At 36.1% G+C, this 17,685-nt stretch overlaps 2 long non-coding RNA genes across 2 annotated transcripts; one reads left to right on the top strand and one right to left on the bottom strand.

The window, feature by feature from the left end:
• Window positions 1-598: 598 nt before the first annotated feature.
• Window positions 599-4,022, top strand: LOC127497808 (uncharacterized). The gene is made up of 5 exons (XR_007925657.1): window positions 599-723; window positions 1,618-1,702; window positions 2,683-2,753; window positions 2,882-2,927; window positions 3,419-4,022. It is a non-coding gene; the product is annotated as an uncharacterized LOC127497808 (long non-coding RNA).
• Window positions 4,023-8,591: 4,569 nt separating this feature from the next.
• LOC127497872 (uncharacterized) lies at window positions 8,592-16,695 on the bottom strand. The gene is made up of 3 exons (XR_007925680.1): window positions 16,275-16,695; window positions 13,963-14,080; window positions 8,592-9,175 (listed from the first exon to the last, which is right to left on the bottom strand). It is a non-coding gene; the product is annotated as an uncharacterized LOC127497872 (long non-coding RNA).
• Between the last annotated feature and the right edge of the window lie 990 nt (window positions 16,696-17,685).

The raw sequence follows: 17,685 nt of genomic DNA, 5'->3' as shown, positions 1-17,685 counted from the left end.
GACATTTGTGAGAGATGCTGCGTAATATCATTGCGCCTGCTGCACCCATGGTATTTTTTTTGAAAATGAGCCTATTTTTTAAAAAAGTGGAGTGCTCCTTTAACTTTGCAAAAAAAGGCACTTGTCCACAGTTAAAGAAACTAAGAGATGGGTTTTGTTGTCTATTACTTTTCGATTATGGGTGTCTCTGTAAATGATCTCTTTAAAACCTTGTAACTTCTTTTCTTTTCTTTTCACATTGTTAATAAAGTAACACTTGTAACACTCAACACAGCTAAATAATTAAGAACATCTTCTTAGGGAAGTAAGAAAGGAAGTGGTAAAAATTGTTTAAATTAAATTAATTAGATAATATGCAGATGATTCAAAATATTAAACATATTTGCTATGAAATCCCATTAAAAAATGCTCTTAATTACATACTTTGCTGGTCATGCAAGTGGTTCAGCCTGTTTAAATTATGCATTTAAAAAAACCTTGTTACCTAACAACAACCAGTTGAAAAAATGTCCTGGGGACCACTTCTCTGTCCCAGACCTCATTAATTTCAGCAGCAGCCTTGCATGTCTGTACTTTCAGTTTCATTCTGAATGCATTTACTTGGATATTATTGATAGTGGGTGGAGATGTTATTCCTTGAGACTTAACATTTCAGTCTCTGTTGAAGGTAATTCAGTTAGCTTCCACGGGTTTGAAGAGGTGCTTGAGGACTGGACAAAGACTGTGAGTAAATATAATGTTCATAAAACATGTTTTGTTATAAATAAATGTAAACAAATAAATAATATAATAATATAAACAAACATGCTTTCTTAAAGTTAGATTTTTTCTTTAATGAAATCAAACTAGGTAATCTCTAAATGATGAACGTTATTAAACTATATCTTTTAAAATAAATTGTATTAACCATGATTTTTAAACTATATTAAAAATCAATCCAAAGATAATGATAAACATGAAAAATGGATGCAAACTCATGCTAAAATGGAATACAACAGACATTTATTAATTTGTTTAGTCATTTAATAAAGTATTTTATGTTTTTACTATCACTTTATGTATTGAAAGATTTTTTTTTTTTAAATATTTAATTATTTAATTTGTAGTAATTCGTTCAAAATACCATTTATGCCCTTTTATGTTGTTAATACAAAGAACAGCCTACTATTGTAAGTCGTGGGGTTCAGGTGACCAAGAATGCATGAGTTCTACTATAACTTTGTTAAAAAAAAAAAAAAAGGATGACAATGAATATCGATGATGACTGTTAACTTTTTATTGGGCTCAGAGTGCAAACTAGCGAGAGAAGCATCTCTCTACATTCACACACTCTACTACTTCTCGCTTCAGACTCCACCCACATTAATCACACAATATCCTCTCTCTAAGGTATCAACAGCAAAAATAAGTTCCTTAATAAAATATGAAAAAATTAATATAAAACAAAATCAATTTCACATTATATTATCGTATGTGGGTGACAGACAATATGTTACCATACACACGTTTATCGTTACATGAGTTTGTCATTTTTGCACTGCGTTTCATTGTCTTTCATGCTTGCCCCAACAATAGTAATGCAGACAGATGGTTAACATACCGATTTTGTTATGTAAGGCTTACGGACCCCTCTGCTGAGATCTCTGGAACACAAAGTCAGTTTGTTTTCACAGTTTAGAAGAGGAGCATTGCAAGGAAAATGGTGAGTCATGAAATACAGTTATATTTACTACAGTATACTGTCCTGCATGTGGGTTAAAATGAATTTGTCTTTAATCGTGTGAATTTTCTTTTTTTTAACCTTTAATATTTTTAAGTATCCATTTTAGTTACACATTAATTACTCACCCTCATGTCGTTCCAAACCCGTAAGACCTTCATTCATCTTCAGAAGACAAATTAAGATATTTTTCATAAAATCCCATGACTCAGTGAGGCCTGCATTGCCAGCAAGATACGCCAAAGTCACGTGATTTCAGTAAACGAGGCTTCGTTGCGTCATAAGTGTTTTGAAATTTCAATGGTTCACCACTGGGGGGCGTGACTTTGGCAGTTAGATACACGCTTCGAACCACTGATTCAAAACAAAAGATTCGTAAAGCTTCGAAGCTTCATGAAGCAGTGTTTTGAAATCGCCCATCACTAGATATTGTTGAATAAAGTCGTTATTTTGTTTTTTTGGCAAACAAAAAGTATTCTTGTCGCTTCATAACATTAAGGTTGAACCACTGTAGTCACATGAACTGTTTTAAATACGTCTTTAGTAGCTTTCTGGGCATTAAAAGTGTTAATTGTCTTGCTGGCAATGTAGGCCTCACTGAGCCATTGGATTTAATCAAAAATATCTTAATTTGTGTTCCCTTACGGGTTTGGAACGACATGAGGGTAAGTAATTAATGATAGAATTTTCATTTTTGGGTGAACAAACCCTTAAGCATTTTAAAGTTCTACTCAACAAGATTTCTCAATCAAATACTACCAAGTTCTTATAGTTACTGCTTACTGATGCCAAAAATTACAGGGATAATATAAATTTCATTTTTGTTAGTATTATAATGTGTTGGAGATCTAAAATAAAGACAGATAGACAAAAGTCAAAGAGAAATACATGAAAATGTGATAAAGGGCATTAGTTGGAGAGATTTCTCATGTCATCTGTGATCTCTACTTCCACACCATTAGGGATCACCTCACTCAAAGCGCAAGTCTAAATCACAACATAGATCGCATGAATCATCCAAGTCAGTTTCCAGGTCAGTGGGGTTATGTGTGGATTTTTTTTTTTTTTTTTTTACTTCTGAAATATAATTTATATTCTGAGTTTCAACATAGCTCCATTATAATGCATAACTTCTGACATGACCAAATTTTTTAACTTAAGGCATGTGCTTGACCCTGTGGAAATTGCTGGCATTCCTACTTATTCGGTAAGAGTGTGTCAAACATCTCAAAATATTTCTTTACAAGCCGAGTTTGAAATTAACTGAAAGGAGACCTCTTTATAGGAAGTTTTTTTCCAAGGACCCAGTTTGCTATCTAAACCCACTAGACTAAAAAGTTTCAGTCAGTAAGCTGAAACATGTAAATGGTTATGAACATGAAACCATTTGTTGCATTTCCTCAAATTTTCTTATAAAAGAAAGAGCAATGTAGTGGTTCTATAAAACAGCATCCGAGGTATGTAGCAGGAAATGTCACATTGACACCGATAGGGCCATATGGATGATAGTGTTTACACAGAGTATCAGACAAACTCCAAAATATTTCTTTACAAGCAATGATGTTCAAATGAGCTGAAAGGAGAACATTTTCTCGAGAGTCAGTTTTTACTAAATCCAATAACACAAAGGTTCAGTCAATAATTGCAACAAGATGTTTATGATCATAAAACCACTTTTTTTCTCATATTTTATTTTAGGTGAGCAATGCGTTGGTTCCGTCACATAGTAACAACAGCATCCAGAGGTCTATGAATGTACCAAGAAATGGGGCAATGACTCGACATTACAACAACTTTGATCAAGGTGTTGAAACATATCAACGTATAGTCATGAAGAACGGCCGGCCTGTTGAAACTGAAGAATACAGGATTTATTCAACTGATTAAAGCCTACTTGAAACTATGTCATGTCATCACATTAATTTAGATATGTAATTGCTTATGTAATGAAAATATGTGTACTAATGATGGCATCCAGCCAGCATCCAGAGGTCTATGGATATTCCAAGAAATGAGACTGAAGAATTCATGTTTTATTGGCTGCTTAAAAATAGGGAAAATATTTTTAATATATATATATATAGTTTTTTTTTCACAGCCCTAAATGAGGGTTGATAAGATATCTGCTGTGTATTCTTACTTCTCAGTTATTTCTTTTGTCAATAAACTGATTTGGAAGTTCATAATGTGTACTTTTAGAAAAAAAAAAAAATGCAATTTAGCATCTTTAAATTTTCATGTCCTTCATTTCCCCAAAACCAGAATAAATCACTTAATTGATCACTGCAACATTTCCCATCAGTTATTAATATCAAATCCATCCATTTTGGGCTTACATTTTTTATACAGGTAAGTATGACTGATTAATGGAAACAGACTGAATAAGTTGCCCTATAATATATTGTTCATTCGAAAGTATGGTTTTTATAATTATGGTATTGTCATACCATACCATTGTTGTTCCAGGATCAATAAAATATGTTGACCCAGGAACACGTCTAACTTGGCAAAATCAGGACGTGCGTCCTTCCTAGTCCTGTCCTTCGGAGGCTTGTACAGTCAAACCAAAATGTATTCAGACACCTTGAACATTTCATTCATTAATACAGTTCATTAATACAGTCTAGAGTTTTGTGGGAATGTGATAATATGTCTTGGTCAGAAGATAATTTTGTTGAATGTAACAACAGCCTTATGTTGTGGCCTTGAGATCCTATTTTGAGGGAACAACATATTTTTCTTGTGGGCACGAGTTTAAGGCGTAAAACAAACCTGTGTGACCATTGCAACCTTAAAAATGGATATTATTAATAAATTAATATTTTATTTTAAATTAAGGATGACAAAAAAGTGCAGAACTAAGAAATGATTATATTATCCTATATAATAGGCCTATTGTTATATTAGGCCTATATTATATTGCGTGCAATGTTGCCTATAGACAGCATTTAAATTAAGGTTATTATCAATAAATGTTAAGAATAAAAGATTATGTAAGAACATAAAATAATATAGGCCTACAAGAAAACATTTGTATCCATTCCACCCCACAGCCTTTTAAATCCATTCACTGAGCTTGTCTTTTTTATGTAATATTTATATATATATATATATATATTATTAATTACTAGCCAAATAGAATGAAATAAATAGCCTACTAGCCTGTTAAATTCCCGTAAATTGCGTTAGTTACTTTTTATGAAAAGTAATGTGTTACATCACTTTTTCTTACCTGGGCTGGGATGGGCTTGCATGTTTGTTTTTAATAACAACAAAAACGTTCTATTTTTGGCAAATGTACAGGCCCTTTCACACAAAAAGTGAAATGAATAAGCTTCAGGCTGATCAAAAATGTGATGTTTATCTAAAGTCAGCAGCAAAGATCTTGGTTAATAAAGTGAGATTAAACACATAAAAAGTATATTTTATGTAAAGTATACTCTGTTTTTGTGCAATTGAGATGAGTAAATGCTCACATTTAGTCTAGAACTACAACAACCATCATGTTTACACAGCACATAGGCACTTACTTCTGATTTCTCTCAACATGAGGACAGGAGAAGTGTCAGTCAATAATGGGAAAACAATAATGGGAAAAAGTGTCTTGCGTTACTTATTTGAAAAGTAACTCAGATATTTTGTTGTAAATTTAAAAGTAATGCGTTACTTTACTAGTTACTTGAAAAAGTAATCGGATTACATAACTCAAGTTAGTTGTAACGCGTCACCACCAACACTGGTAGTGTATAGTTAACAAACACACACTGCAAATTGTGGACACACACACATACACACACACACACACAGAGCAGTGGGCAGCCATTTTTGCTGTGGTGCCCAGGGAGTGATTGGGGCTTAGGTGCCTTGCTCAAGGGCACCTCAGTCATTTCCTGCTGGTATTGATACTCAAACCCGCAACCTTCAGGTTACCAGTCTGACTCTCTAACCATTAGACCACGACTGCCTCTACATATATGTATCAGGAGATGTACTAGGGTTTTTGTACATACGCTCATTATTTCATGAGGAGGAAATGAGTGGCATGAGGATGAGTAATTGATGACAAAATTTGCATTGTTGGCTGAACTATTATAAAAACTGCATGCTTGACAAGTTGTGCAAGTGCATGTGCTGTATTTGAACCAATCAGGAGGCATGAATGCTGCTGTGGATCAAACGCTTGATCTGGAGTAATATTTAGGAAATGGCTCCCTCTGGTGCGCTGGAAAAGGAACTGCAACCTCAGATGTCATATTTGTTTCATTAATTCTTTCATTCATTCATTCAGAGTATTTTATCTTTGAAGAGTATATTTAATGGTCTTCCAGTTTTGTATCATTATAACTTATTCTCTATTTACCAAGGAAGAGGCAAAAGTCATTTTTAGCTAATATTAGTAACACTAGTAACATTCTATTCTTCAATTCATTCAATTCTACCTTTGTCAGTACACTCTAAAATTTCTTTGATTATTTATTTTACTTTAATTGCTTTATTTGAAAGAATATGAATAAATTAATAAAACAAACTATGATTAGTTAAATTATTAATAAAAATGATTATTTCACTCTTTGTTTAGATTATGTATGATGGCTGTTAATATTTTACTATTATAAAAAGACATTATAAAAAGTTTTAATATGACTGTATAACCATAAAACAGTAGTTTAACAAAAAATTTGACATGAAAGTTGAAGAAACACCCAGCTGGGTTTTGTTTATGACTTCTTGCTTGATTATGCTGTGGGTGTCTGTAACTGATCTCGGTATTGTGACCTCTCTTGGTCGCCATATCTCTAATTATAGTCTTACAACATGAAATCTCTTATTTGAGATATTAAGAATGATCAATTCCTAAGGCAATGTTATTGTCACTGACAGCAAGGAGGAGGCAAAAAAAGTCCTCAAAATTTATAAATGCCTGAAGTATAACATAGACATTAAGATGCCACTTAAAAATGTACATGCATTAAGAATGTAGACATTTATAAAAGTGAGCTATGATTGTAAAGTCCCTGTTATGCAAACATTCAAAGATGGCCTACACACATACACAATTTTTTTTTTTTTTTTTAGTAAAACAGATGCCAGATAGATAATAGACCTGTCTGCAACTTCAAGTCCTGCATTTTGAAACATGTTTTGACTGAAAATGACTCTTGTGACGACAGACACGGTGTAGTGTGAAAAGAACACATAACTTTGTAAGTGTGGGCGACATATTTGAATAGATCCGAAAGGACTAAGTAGACTAAGTAAAGCTGCACATAACTAAAATTATTTAGTGTAAATGCTGATTTAGTGTAAATGATAATGATATCCATTCAAAGAGCTGACATCTGTCTGTCATCTTGTCATCGCTGATGTACTTTCCAGGCAAAACATATTTCATGCTGCAGGTCCAGATATTTTACCGGTATTGAGTAAGTGTTGTATTGAGTATAAACTGTAGCCTATCATAACCCCCCAATGCATGCAATGCATTACTTTTCCCTTGAAAAAGTAAAATAACAGATTACACTTAAGATTTTTTTTGCAATTTAAATAGTTATTTCTGATGTAATTGCATTAAAAATACTGTTTAGACTAGAACAATTCTATATAAAACAATAGTAAATTTAACATCAAAATTTTACATCTTATGTTAAAATGTAATGTAAACTTCCATTTAAATACTTTGGTCAGTTCAAGAATAATTTATGCAATTTTTACATTATTTATTTGTTCAACTGGTCGAGGTTGATATGGGATTTAGAAAATAATAAGTAAATACTTTTTAGAGAGAGCAGTTAGTACAGTAATTTACTTACCCTGTTGAAGATGTAATTATCAGCTAGTAATTAATTACTTTTTTAGAGTAACTTCCCCAACACTGGCTGTGATCTCTGCTTACCACATCACTACACTATAAAAAATTATTTTCATAATTTGTTATCACAACATTTTTTTCTTTTGTCAAATCAACTTCAATAATTAATGTAGTTCAGATAACATAATATTTTGAGCTTCTGTTGATTAAACCAATCGCCTTCATTGTGTTAACTCAAATTTTTAATTTCAATGAACTCAAAATTTTAAGGCAACCAGGTAACTTACTTTTTAAAGTTAAACCAACAATTCTTTTTTACAGTGTAGGGATCATCTCAGTTTAAGTGTCAGATTCATATTGTCGATCGTATGGATCATTCACATCAGTAGAGGTATGTGAGGATTTTTTCATAATTCATCTGAAACAATATGCATAATTTACAGATGTTTAAACATAGTATGCTTCATTAATGCATAAATATCTCTTGGGAATCTGTTTTTACAGTTGATAACAATAGCATAACCTCACCCACACAACAACACAGTTGAGGGAAACTTTTGCACTGTTTGTAAATACTTTTTGTTTCTTTCTTGCAGGAACATTCCTGTTGACAATTGGGTTGAGATTTTGTCATTCGAGGCTGACAGAGATCTCTGTGTGACACAAATAAAGTCAGTTTGCTTTCACAACTTTGAAGAGCATTAGTAAAGAAATGGAAAGAATTTGAGGAAAGAATTTATTACATTTATATGAAACACCTTTAAGTTTTCTGTCTTTTATGTTGCTTAAAATTAATTTGTCTTAAATCTAATGTCTTTTATTTAATCATTAACAAGACAGTTCAGTTTCAATGTTAAATTAAAGCTGCAAGCATGCAGTGATGAAAGTTATACTTAAAAGTATACTTTTATACATAAAAAAGTGGGCCAATTTAGTCCAAAGTACTATTGAAACAGTAAACTTAGAAGTATACTTCTAGACTAGTACATTGATATTTGTATACTTGCTACATAAAGTATACTTAAACTTTACTTAAAGGGATAGTTCACCCAAAAATGGCTATTCCATAATTTACTCACCCTCAAGCCATCCTAGGTGTATATGACTATCTTCTTTCAGATGAACACAATCAGAGATGAATCCATAGGACTCCAGGGGTTAATAAAGGCCTTCCGAAGTGAATCGATGCATTTGTGTAAAACAAATATCCTTATTTAAAACTTTATAAAGTAAAATAACGAGCTTCCGGCGCGACAGCCATACGCATTTGACGTATGTCCAAAAAGCGTTAGCTTCCGCGATGTAGTACACAATGACATGACGTTCTACACAATGACATGATGTACTACGCGTTGTGCTACTTCATTTTTTATGGATGAATGCATTTTTTCTGTCTTCAGAAATTGGGCTACCATTCACAACCATTACAAACCTTGGAGGAATAAGGATATTTTTAAAGAAAGAAGACATCGCTGAAGTCATATACACCTAGGATACACCAAATGAAAATTTGATGCTTATCTGCTTACCCCCAGGGCATCCAAGATGTAGGTGACTTTGTTTCTTCAGTAGAACACAAATGATGATTTTTAACTCCAACCTTTGCAGTCTGTCAGTCATATAATGCATGTCAATGGTAACAAAATCTATGAGAGTAGAAAAAACATGCACAGACAAATCCAAATTAAACATTTGGTTTGTGCGAGAAACCGAATAGTATTTATATAATTTTTTACCTCTAATACCCCATTTTAAGGTTAATAACATTCATGCCAGTCAGTCCTAGGTACAATGATCCAATTGAGTCTTTAACAATCAACACTCCTCTTTTTGGTATGACTTTCCCACATATATTCAAATCCATCTCAATGTATCCAATATATGGATTAACTAAGTAAGTAAGTTCTGTACTCCTTCACGAACTTCATTCATCATTCCAGCACCCATTTCCATTATTTCTCCTTTTAATTGAATAAAGACCTCCTGTTGATCTCCTCTACCAATTTTGTTGTATCTGGGGCTGGTTTTAACTGTACCGTTGCAGTTACTGCTTGCCTTACCTCCCCAAACTCCTCTGCTCGTAGAATCGCTTCTTGTTTAACTTCTACAAAAGAACTATCAGGAGATGCTCTAACCATACCCTGAAGTTCCCTACGCAATCCTGCCTCACAGGATCCTAAAATATATTGATCGCATAATACATTACCCGTAATGGTGCCATCCCTCCATTCTCCAACTGATTAATCAATTCTTAAAGGTGGACTCAGTAGAATTTCAAATACTGTTTGGAAGTTAGTTAGGCCGACACCAACAACAAAAGCGTAACCAATCAGCATTAGGGTGCGTATGACGGTCGAGGAGAGAGAACGAGCAAGAGGGAGATTTGAAAATAAGAAAGAAAAAAAAAAACTGCAGAACGAGAGATGGGACACAATACAAAAAAGCTCAAAAGAATATCACTGGAATGAAGGTTTATGACTGGGCAAGCGCTTTAGGACCCGCATTTATATTAGAAAAGCTTTCCAGCGCTGGAGAGAGCTAAGTGGGAAGGCCTGAAAACAGACGCTGAGACTGCTTTGATCCCGCTTCTCATGTGATTAACACGGTTTTGATTGTCTGGAGCTGCTGTGCTGTTTGCGACTAACAACGAACGCTTTGTATTTACTCTTGTGTACTGTATGTTCATTTTTTGTGCTTCCTTGTCATTCGTTCATCAACTGTGCTTTATTTTTCGTGAAGCATTTTGTTGCGCGTCAGTTGAGTTAAACAGACATCCACTCACATTGTGTGTGTAACAGAGGCCAGATAGTGAGAGTTTTGCACACTGACGGCCGCTAGAAAGTGCACTGTTTAGCGTCATTGTTCATTCGCATCGCCTGCCAGCAGCTATCGGGTCGGGGTTCGGGAGACCGACTCGGAGCAGGGTGGTTGGGATTGGAGTGTGAGTTTTTTGAGGCGGAGCAATGAAGAGAGGGGTGGCTTTGTTTGGGTTTGTTTCAAATATCAACAATGTCCAACAGCGTTGTTCAAAATCTACTTACCGCACCTTTAAAGTGCCAAGGCCATCTGCCTAACATTCTCATCTGTCCTTTGTTTACGAGTAAAAAGATTTAGATTTTTTTAAAGATTTTATGTGGGCTCAATAACCAAGAAAACACTCAAGTACCCAAAATTAGTCAAATACAAATGTAACAATTGTAAAATGTAAAAAGATGGAGGGGAAAAAATCTCCTTTGTTATAATATCGACAGGATCCACCTCCACAAAGAGAGATGGGAACGGCATTAGTCCCCTGTTAAATCATCAGCTGTCCCTGATGTCATTTCCTTGCCCTCTCCCAGAAACCGGAAAAGTAACCCAGGAATGCTACATCGAGGGGAAAGGAGCTCTAGAATATAAAGAGATCATCACGAAGAGAGGAAGAATCGTTAAATATGACAAAGTGCAAATAACCAAAATATTCTTAAAAATAACACTTGTGTTCTGAAAAATGTTGAGTTGTTGAACATACTTTCATTTTACATGAGTGATGTGTTTTAAAAAAAAATAAAGCACAGGTTGGTGACACTATCATGTTTTTATTTTACCACACATCAGTTGTGGGAAACGGAAGCTCATGCATGTTCGCTTGACGTGCGAATTTTCATTTTTGGGTGAACTATCCCTTCAAACAATCAGCTGACTCATGAATGCTACATCAAGAAAATGAATAAATACATATATATATATATATATAAGTTGATATGAAAGTTGAAGAAACACCTAGCTGGGCTTTATTGTCTATTACTTCTTGCTTGCTTATGTTGGATGTGTCTGTAACTGATCTATTGTGAGATCTCTTATTTGAGATATTTGATCCATGCCTTAGCATTGTGACTGTCACAGACTGTACTAATTTCAGCCAATATCTCTGACATTTTCAAAATGTATTGAAATTAGGCCATTGTCAACATTTTGGGTGGCAACTTCATCCACAAGAGTCAATAACAGATGTTCAGCTATAGTTAAAATAAAAAAGACTAGAAGAAAACTAAGGCCAAAGAAATCTAGTTGAAAAGGTGACAGTTGAGTGACATGCCGACAAATAAATTGACGCAAGCCTGTTTTTAAATAAAAATCAATTCAAAGATGATAAAAATGCAAGATGACTGCAAACTAATGGTAAAATGAAATACAACAGAACTTTATTAATTTGTTTGGTGATTTAATAAATAAATTATTTTTTATTAACAATTTAATTGTTTTAATTTAATCAAATGATCTGTTACTAATTAAAATAAAGTAAAGATCTATTAGAGACATTTGTAAAATACAAAGTAATACATGTAAATTAAATTTAGTCATTTATAAGAAGTTATGTTTGTTAAATGTTCTCCTGAAAACTTTATCCTGTAATCACTACTGGAAATGTGAGATTCACTGGTCAAAAATGAGAATCCTAAAAAACTGTAGATGATTAAAGTGTATTAAGACCATCACAAGGCATTTTGCAGTATTTGTCGTGACATAATAAATGTTGTGATATTAATGGTATAGGTCAGAACCCATTTTTCTAGTTCAGTTTCTTCCATTTTAACAGATTTTTATTAATCAGACGCTACTTTAAATGTTCTGTTTGAACTAGACATTAATAGACGTCGAATAAATGCACTGATACTGTAAGCTGTCCTTGTATCATGGAGCCTTTGATGCAAAATATTTACAGTAGGTACTTTTAGTGTCTTAAAGATGACAATTTTTACAGCACCACTAATGCTTATTTCAAAAGTTACTTGTCAGAGGGGCTAATGAAAGTAAAAATCACATCAGTGAGTATGTACATCATGTACAGAATCTTAAGACGTCTCACATGCTGACAGGAATTCAAGAACAATAGGGCCGATATTTTTACACTTCTACTGTAACTAGTGCTTGATGTTTAACATTAAGATAATCTGGAAACCAGAGGGATCAAAAACTAAACAATATGGGATGCCACTTAAAAATGTAAAGCAAGCATAATAAGAATGTAGACATTTCTAACAGTGAGATATGATTGTATAAAGTCTCTGCTGATAACCATTTTAAATAGTCCTGCACTGTGAAACATGTTTCGACTGAAAAGGACCATTGTGATGCTGTGTAGTGTGAAAAGAACAGACTTTGTAAGTGTGGGTAGCATCAAAGTGAGAGTGATTAGAGAGCAGATGACTCCATATGCTTTCTTATCTCTCTGTACTTTTTATGTCATACACCGATTGGTCTCCGCAGCACTGCTTTAAGTCCAACGCACCTAATATTTTACTGTTTGCAAGACATGTTGGTCAGTATAAGCATCAAAGAAGTGAAATAATTCATATTTAATATTTGGATTGGAAGTAATTATTATTTATAGAACATTATTCCCAAATGTAGTTTTAATTTCTATAAATATTTCATTTTGTACTGAGCCCAAATATCCTTTTAACTTGTATGATTAATCTTTTTTTAACTAAAGGCACGGATGTTATTCTTATAAGTCAGAATGTATGCATGACTGGAAGAACGAGGAACCTTATGAGAAACCTACCTTACAGGTAATAGTTTCAGAAACATCCCTTTACTAACAAAGGAGCATAAATGAACCGAAGCCCTCAAGTTATGTTAATTCCATCAGCACAATGTCTAGACCTAAAACCCAACAAAAATTTTAATGCTTTTGAAAATGAAACCACTCTTGATTTTCTCATCCATCTTTTAGGTGAACAATGCAGTGGTTCCATCACACAGTAACGTGCTTGTATTTAAATGCATTGTATTTTGGGGGCTTGCATTTTTATGGGCTGAAATTCAACATGGTTGTATATTTAAGCTGTGAATATTTCAATTAAAAACAGTTCACACACATTTACAATAATCCATATTCACCTTTCAGATTTCACTTCCAAAATATTCATTCTGTTTAAAAATACAACCTATAATATTCAGCAGGCAATTTTTGGTCCATTTTATTTCGCGTCCATAAATTCAGTGGTTAAAATTTCAACATTTCACATCCGGGAACTGCAGGAATAGCAGTAAGAGTACCGAGCATAATCGCCATCTGCTGTTAGTCGACCTCACCAGCAGGTGGTGCAAGCGTGTGTTGACGAAGAACAGAGCAACAGTTATTCATTCATTAAAACAGATTTACATTAAGCGAGCAAGCTATAAGTGCATGTGTGATGATTATAAGGGCCAGTATGCAGAAAAGCTGATAAAGACACAAAAGTTATGTTTACATTTAATTCAATATCTTCACAGTTACTTTCCCTGTGTAGCCTACATGTAAGCAGCTTTCTCTACAGTGAACAAGATTATAACGTTATTCCCCAATGCTGATGTACAGTTCAAACGTTAAATCTGAGGTAGACATATAACTTTCCTTAAAGGGATAGTTCACCCAAAAATGAAAATTTGATGTTTATCTGCTTACCCCCCAGGGCATCCAAGATGTAGGTGACTTTGTTTCTTCAGTAGAACACAAATGATGATTTTTAACTCCAACCGTTGTGGTCTGTCAGTCGTATAATGCATGTCAATGGGAACTCCATCTATAAGAGTCAAAAAAACATGCACAGACAAATTGAAATTAAACCCGGTGACTCGTGATGACACATTGATGTCCTAAGACATGAAACGATCAGTTTGTGCGAGAAACCGAACTGAGCATCAAGATCGCAGCACATCTCAATTCTTAAATGATGCGTTCTGTGTCCTCGCATCCTTCCGAGTTCGTTCTTTCAAGTTCGCCTGGCAAGACCGGACTCCACGAGAATGCAAGTCCGTTCTCGGCATTCTTGGAATTGAGAAACAGCCTATGTCAATGAGTGGGAGTGATCACTTCCGGCATCAGAGTGCATTCAGACCTCACACATCGGATGCCGTGCGTGCGCTCAAGGCAGTTGGTCATAGTGGTGTATTAGAGGTAAAAAATTATATAATTACTAGATGATATAAATATTAGAGACGGACCCTAAATTTGCAAATATCGACCGTCCAATGTCAAGCCAACTTTATGCCAGTATTTCACTGGGAAACGCTTAGCATCAAACTTTGCGCATTACGTCCATATTCTCCATATTGGTGGTCTTTCACCAGTGTTGTAATGTAACGAAGTAATTTGGGAGAATCTGTACTTTAGCCTACTTGAGTTTTTATATTTCTGTCAACTTTTACTGCACTACATTTCCTAAATAAAATGTATACTTTTACTCCGATACATTTTCCCAAAGCATTTACGTTACTTACTACAAAATAAAGTCGGAAGAACACAGACTGCAAGAAAGCGTGTGCAAACAAGTGCTTGCACAACCGTGGTTGATTTCATTTTCTGGGTTGTGTCCATAGAGTACCTCAGGGATGACGTGTTTTTGTAGGCAAAACCCGGAAGCGAGTTAGCATTTTAGGACTTCCGGTTCCATCGCCCCAAAGTCCATGGGTTTTTTGAACGGGTTTTTGCTAAATCGCCTGAAATAAGGTCTGTGGTTAACAAAGCCTCTAAATATTTTCACGTTTTGATCTATGACATAAAACACACCTATAACACTCTTGTGATTTTTTAAACCTTTATTGTGTCTTAAAAATGGCGGTAACAAATTGCTAAAAGGGACTACTTCCTTTGGCGGGGACTTTAGACGTCATCATGACAAACAGGACATTTGGACAGCATTTCTCATGAAAAAGTGGATACAGCGCAGAACAGCGCAGATCATAATCAGCGAGCATGTTTTTAAATAAAGTTGTTTTCTAAATAAAGTTTGAGGAAGCTTGGTGGTGGTGACGTTGATCCGCGACCATGGTGTGCTGTAGTCCGTTTATAGCCTACTGTTAGCTTTTTATATCTGACAACTTTATTTAGGCTTCAAAATGTATAAATGTTGTGCTAACTTGTAAAGATTATCTTGATAGACAAAACGTGTAAGTGTCATAACCCTTTGTTAAACACAGAACTTATTTTTTGCGATTTTCCAAAAGTCTATGGAGAAAATGCATTGGCTTTCGATCGAGGGAACCCGTGCGCCGCTAACTTCCGGGTTGGCCTACAAAAACATGTCATCCGGCTGAGAAGAGTGCGCTGTCATTATACATAATGAGAGCAGCCTCAAGAGGCGAAATAAAAACTATCACTGATGCCTCGTAGAGTTTGTTTTGACACGTGATGTGAGGCTGCGCGCCGCACAGAGCAGGACACTTCAAAAACGGTTTTAAAACATAGACAACAAAACGGTAGGCCTATGTTATACAGTGTACACTACAGTACATGATTTCGTACCATTATAAAGTAATTAGTTTGTTGACTAGATGCTGCATTAGTGGAGAACAGTATTATGTTTGCCGTCGAGGCTGAGAGGATGCTAACATTATTAGTACCTCAAGCGGTTAAAACAATGTGACAGTTTATATCCATTTGTTCACTGTTATGCATTTGTTATCCAGCGAAGTTGCATATTTAAACTGTATCCTCATCATGCAGCGACAGAAACATAAATCAGAAATGTATTCGATTTCAGTTCTTTTTTTTTTTTTTAATCGGCACTGTAACGCATATTTTGATTAGATAATCAAGTTTTCTAAAATAGATGCAAATAATGTGTAAAAGTATACATATAATAGACCTATGCTATGCCTTTGTGTGTAAAGATGGCAATTTTTAAGTATGACTGTGTAGTGATGGGTCAACAGCGTGTAGATCCATAAGCAGCTTTATTACACACAGCAGCAGTACAGAAAAGGGCAGAGCAATACCGTAGTCAGGGACAGGCAGGGGTCGAGGCAGGCAGCGAGAATCAGAGACGGGTCACAGGCAGAGATCAAGACAGGCAGCAAACAATCACAGTCCAAGGTACAGGCAAAGTTCAAGGCAGGCGGCAGAGGTTCACAGATAACAAACGGTCCGGGTAATAACAAGATATCAGTCCACAGAAATAACGCTCAGAAATGACTACCGTAGCAAATCAAGACTTCGCAAAGATGTGGTGTGCGTGTGAGGCTTAAATAGTGTGTGTGTGTGATGTGGTGCAGGTGAAAGTGCAATCAGTCCCAGGAATGAGGGCCTATGGGAAATGGAGTCCGAATGGCAAAGAGTCAATATTCCGGAGATGGCTCCCTCCGACGGTCCGGAGGATGAGCCGTGGGAGCCATATTCACGACAGAGCCCCCACCCTGCGAGCGGCTCCAGACGCGAGGAGGCGGACGCCGGGGTCTGCCACGTGGTCGGGGGGCCGGTCTCTCCGGGTGCGTCCGATGGAATTCTTCCATGAGTGCAGGGTCCAGGATATGACCCGCGTCGACCCAGGATCGCTCCTCCGGGCCGTACCCCTCCCAGTCGACCAGATATTGCAGTCTCCGACCCCGGCGCCTTGAATCGAGCAGTTCTCGGACTTGATAGGCCTCCTCGCCCTCAATCATCAGTGGTGGTAGATGACGGCCCTCGGCTCCCTCCGGCTCCCCTCTCAGCCCTCCGGAGGGTTTCAGCAGCGAAACATGGAAAGTGGGAGAGATACGATAATTAGCAGGTAAATTTAACCGAAAAGAAACAGGAGTAATTTGTCTGGTAATTTGGAAAGGCCCTACAAACCTGGGACTGAGTTTCTTGCAGGGAAGTCTCAGCCGTAAGTCCCTGGTGGACAGCCAGACCCATTGCCCCACAATGTACGGGGGGTTCGGTCGTCGGTGTCGGTTGGCCTGGACCTCTTGTCTCCTGATGGCTCATCACCATCTGCAACGCGCTAGGTCCCACGTCTCCTCACTCCTTCGCATCCATTCGTTGACTGACGGGAGTTCAGAGGGTTCACCTGACCATGGGAACAGGGGAGGTTGATAGCCTAGGACGCACTGGAAGGGGGTAATCCCTGTGGCTGGTTTTCTGAGGGAATTTTGAGCGTATTCGGCCCACATCAAGTATCGACTCCATTCTAGCTGGTCTCTTTGGCAGTAGGTGCGGAGGAAGCGGGTAAGTTCTTGATTCATTCGTTCCGTCTGCCCGTTGGATTCGGGGTGGTAGCCAGACGTGAGGCTGACGTTGACATTTAGGTTCTTGAAGAATGCTGACCAGACTCGAGAAGTAAACTGGGGACCTCTGTCTGACACTATGTCCTCAGGTAATTCATAAAACCTGAAGACGAAATTGCAGAGCAATTCAGCGGTCTCGAAAGCA

The sequence above is a fragment of the Ctenopharyngodon idella genome, chromosome 16 (assembly GCF_019924925.1).
Source record: "Ctenopharyngodon idella isolate HZGC_01 chromosome 16, HZGC01, whole genome shotgun sequence".
Lineage (NCBI taxonomy): Eukaryota > Metazoa > Chordata > Actinopteri > Cypriniformes > Xenocyprididae > Ctenopharyngodon > Ctenopharyngodon idella.
Note: the sequence above shows the minus strand (reverse complement) of the source record. Positions and strands in the feature narration are given on the sequence as shown.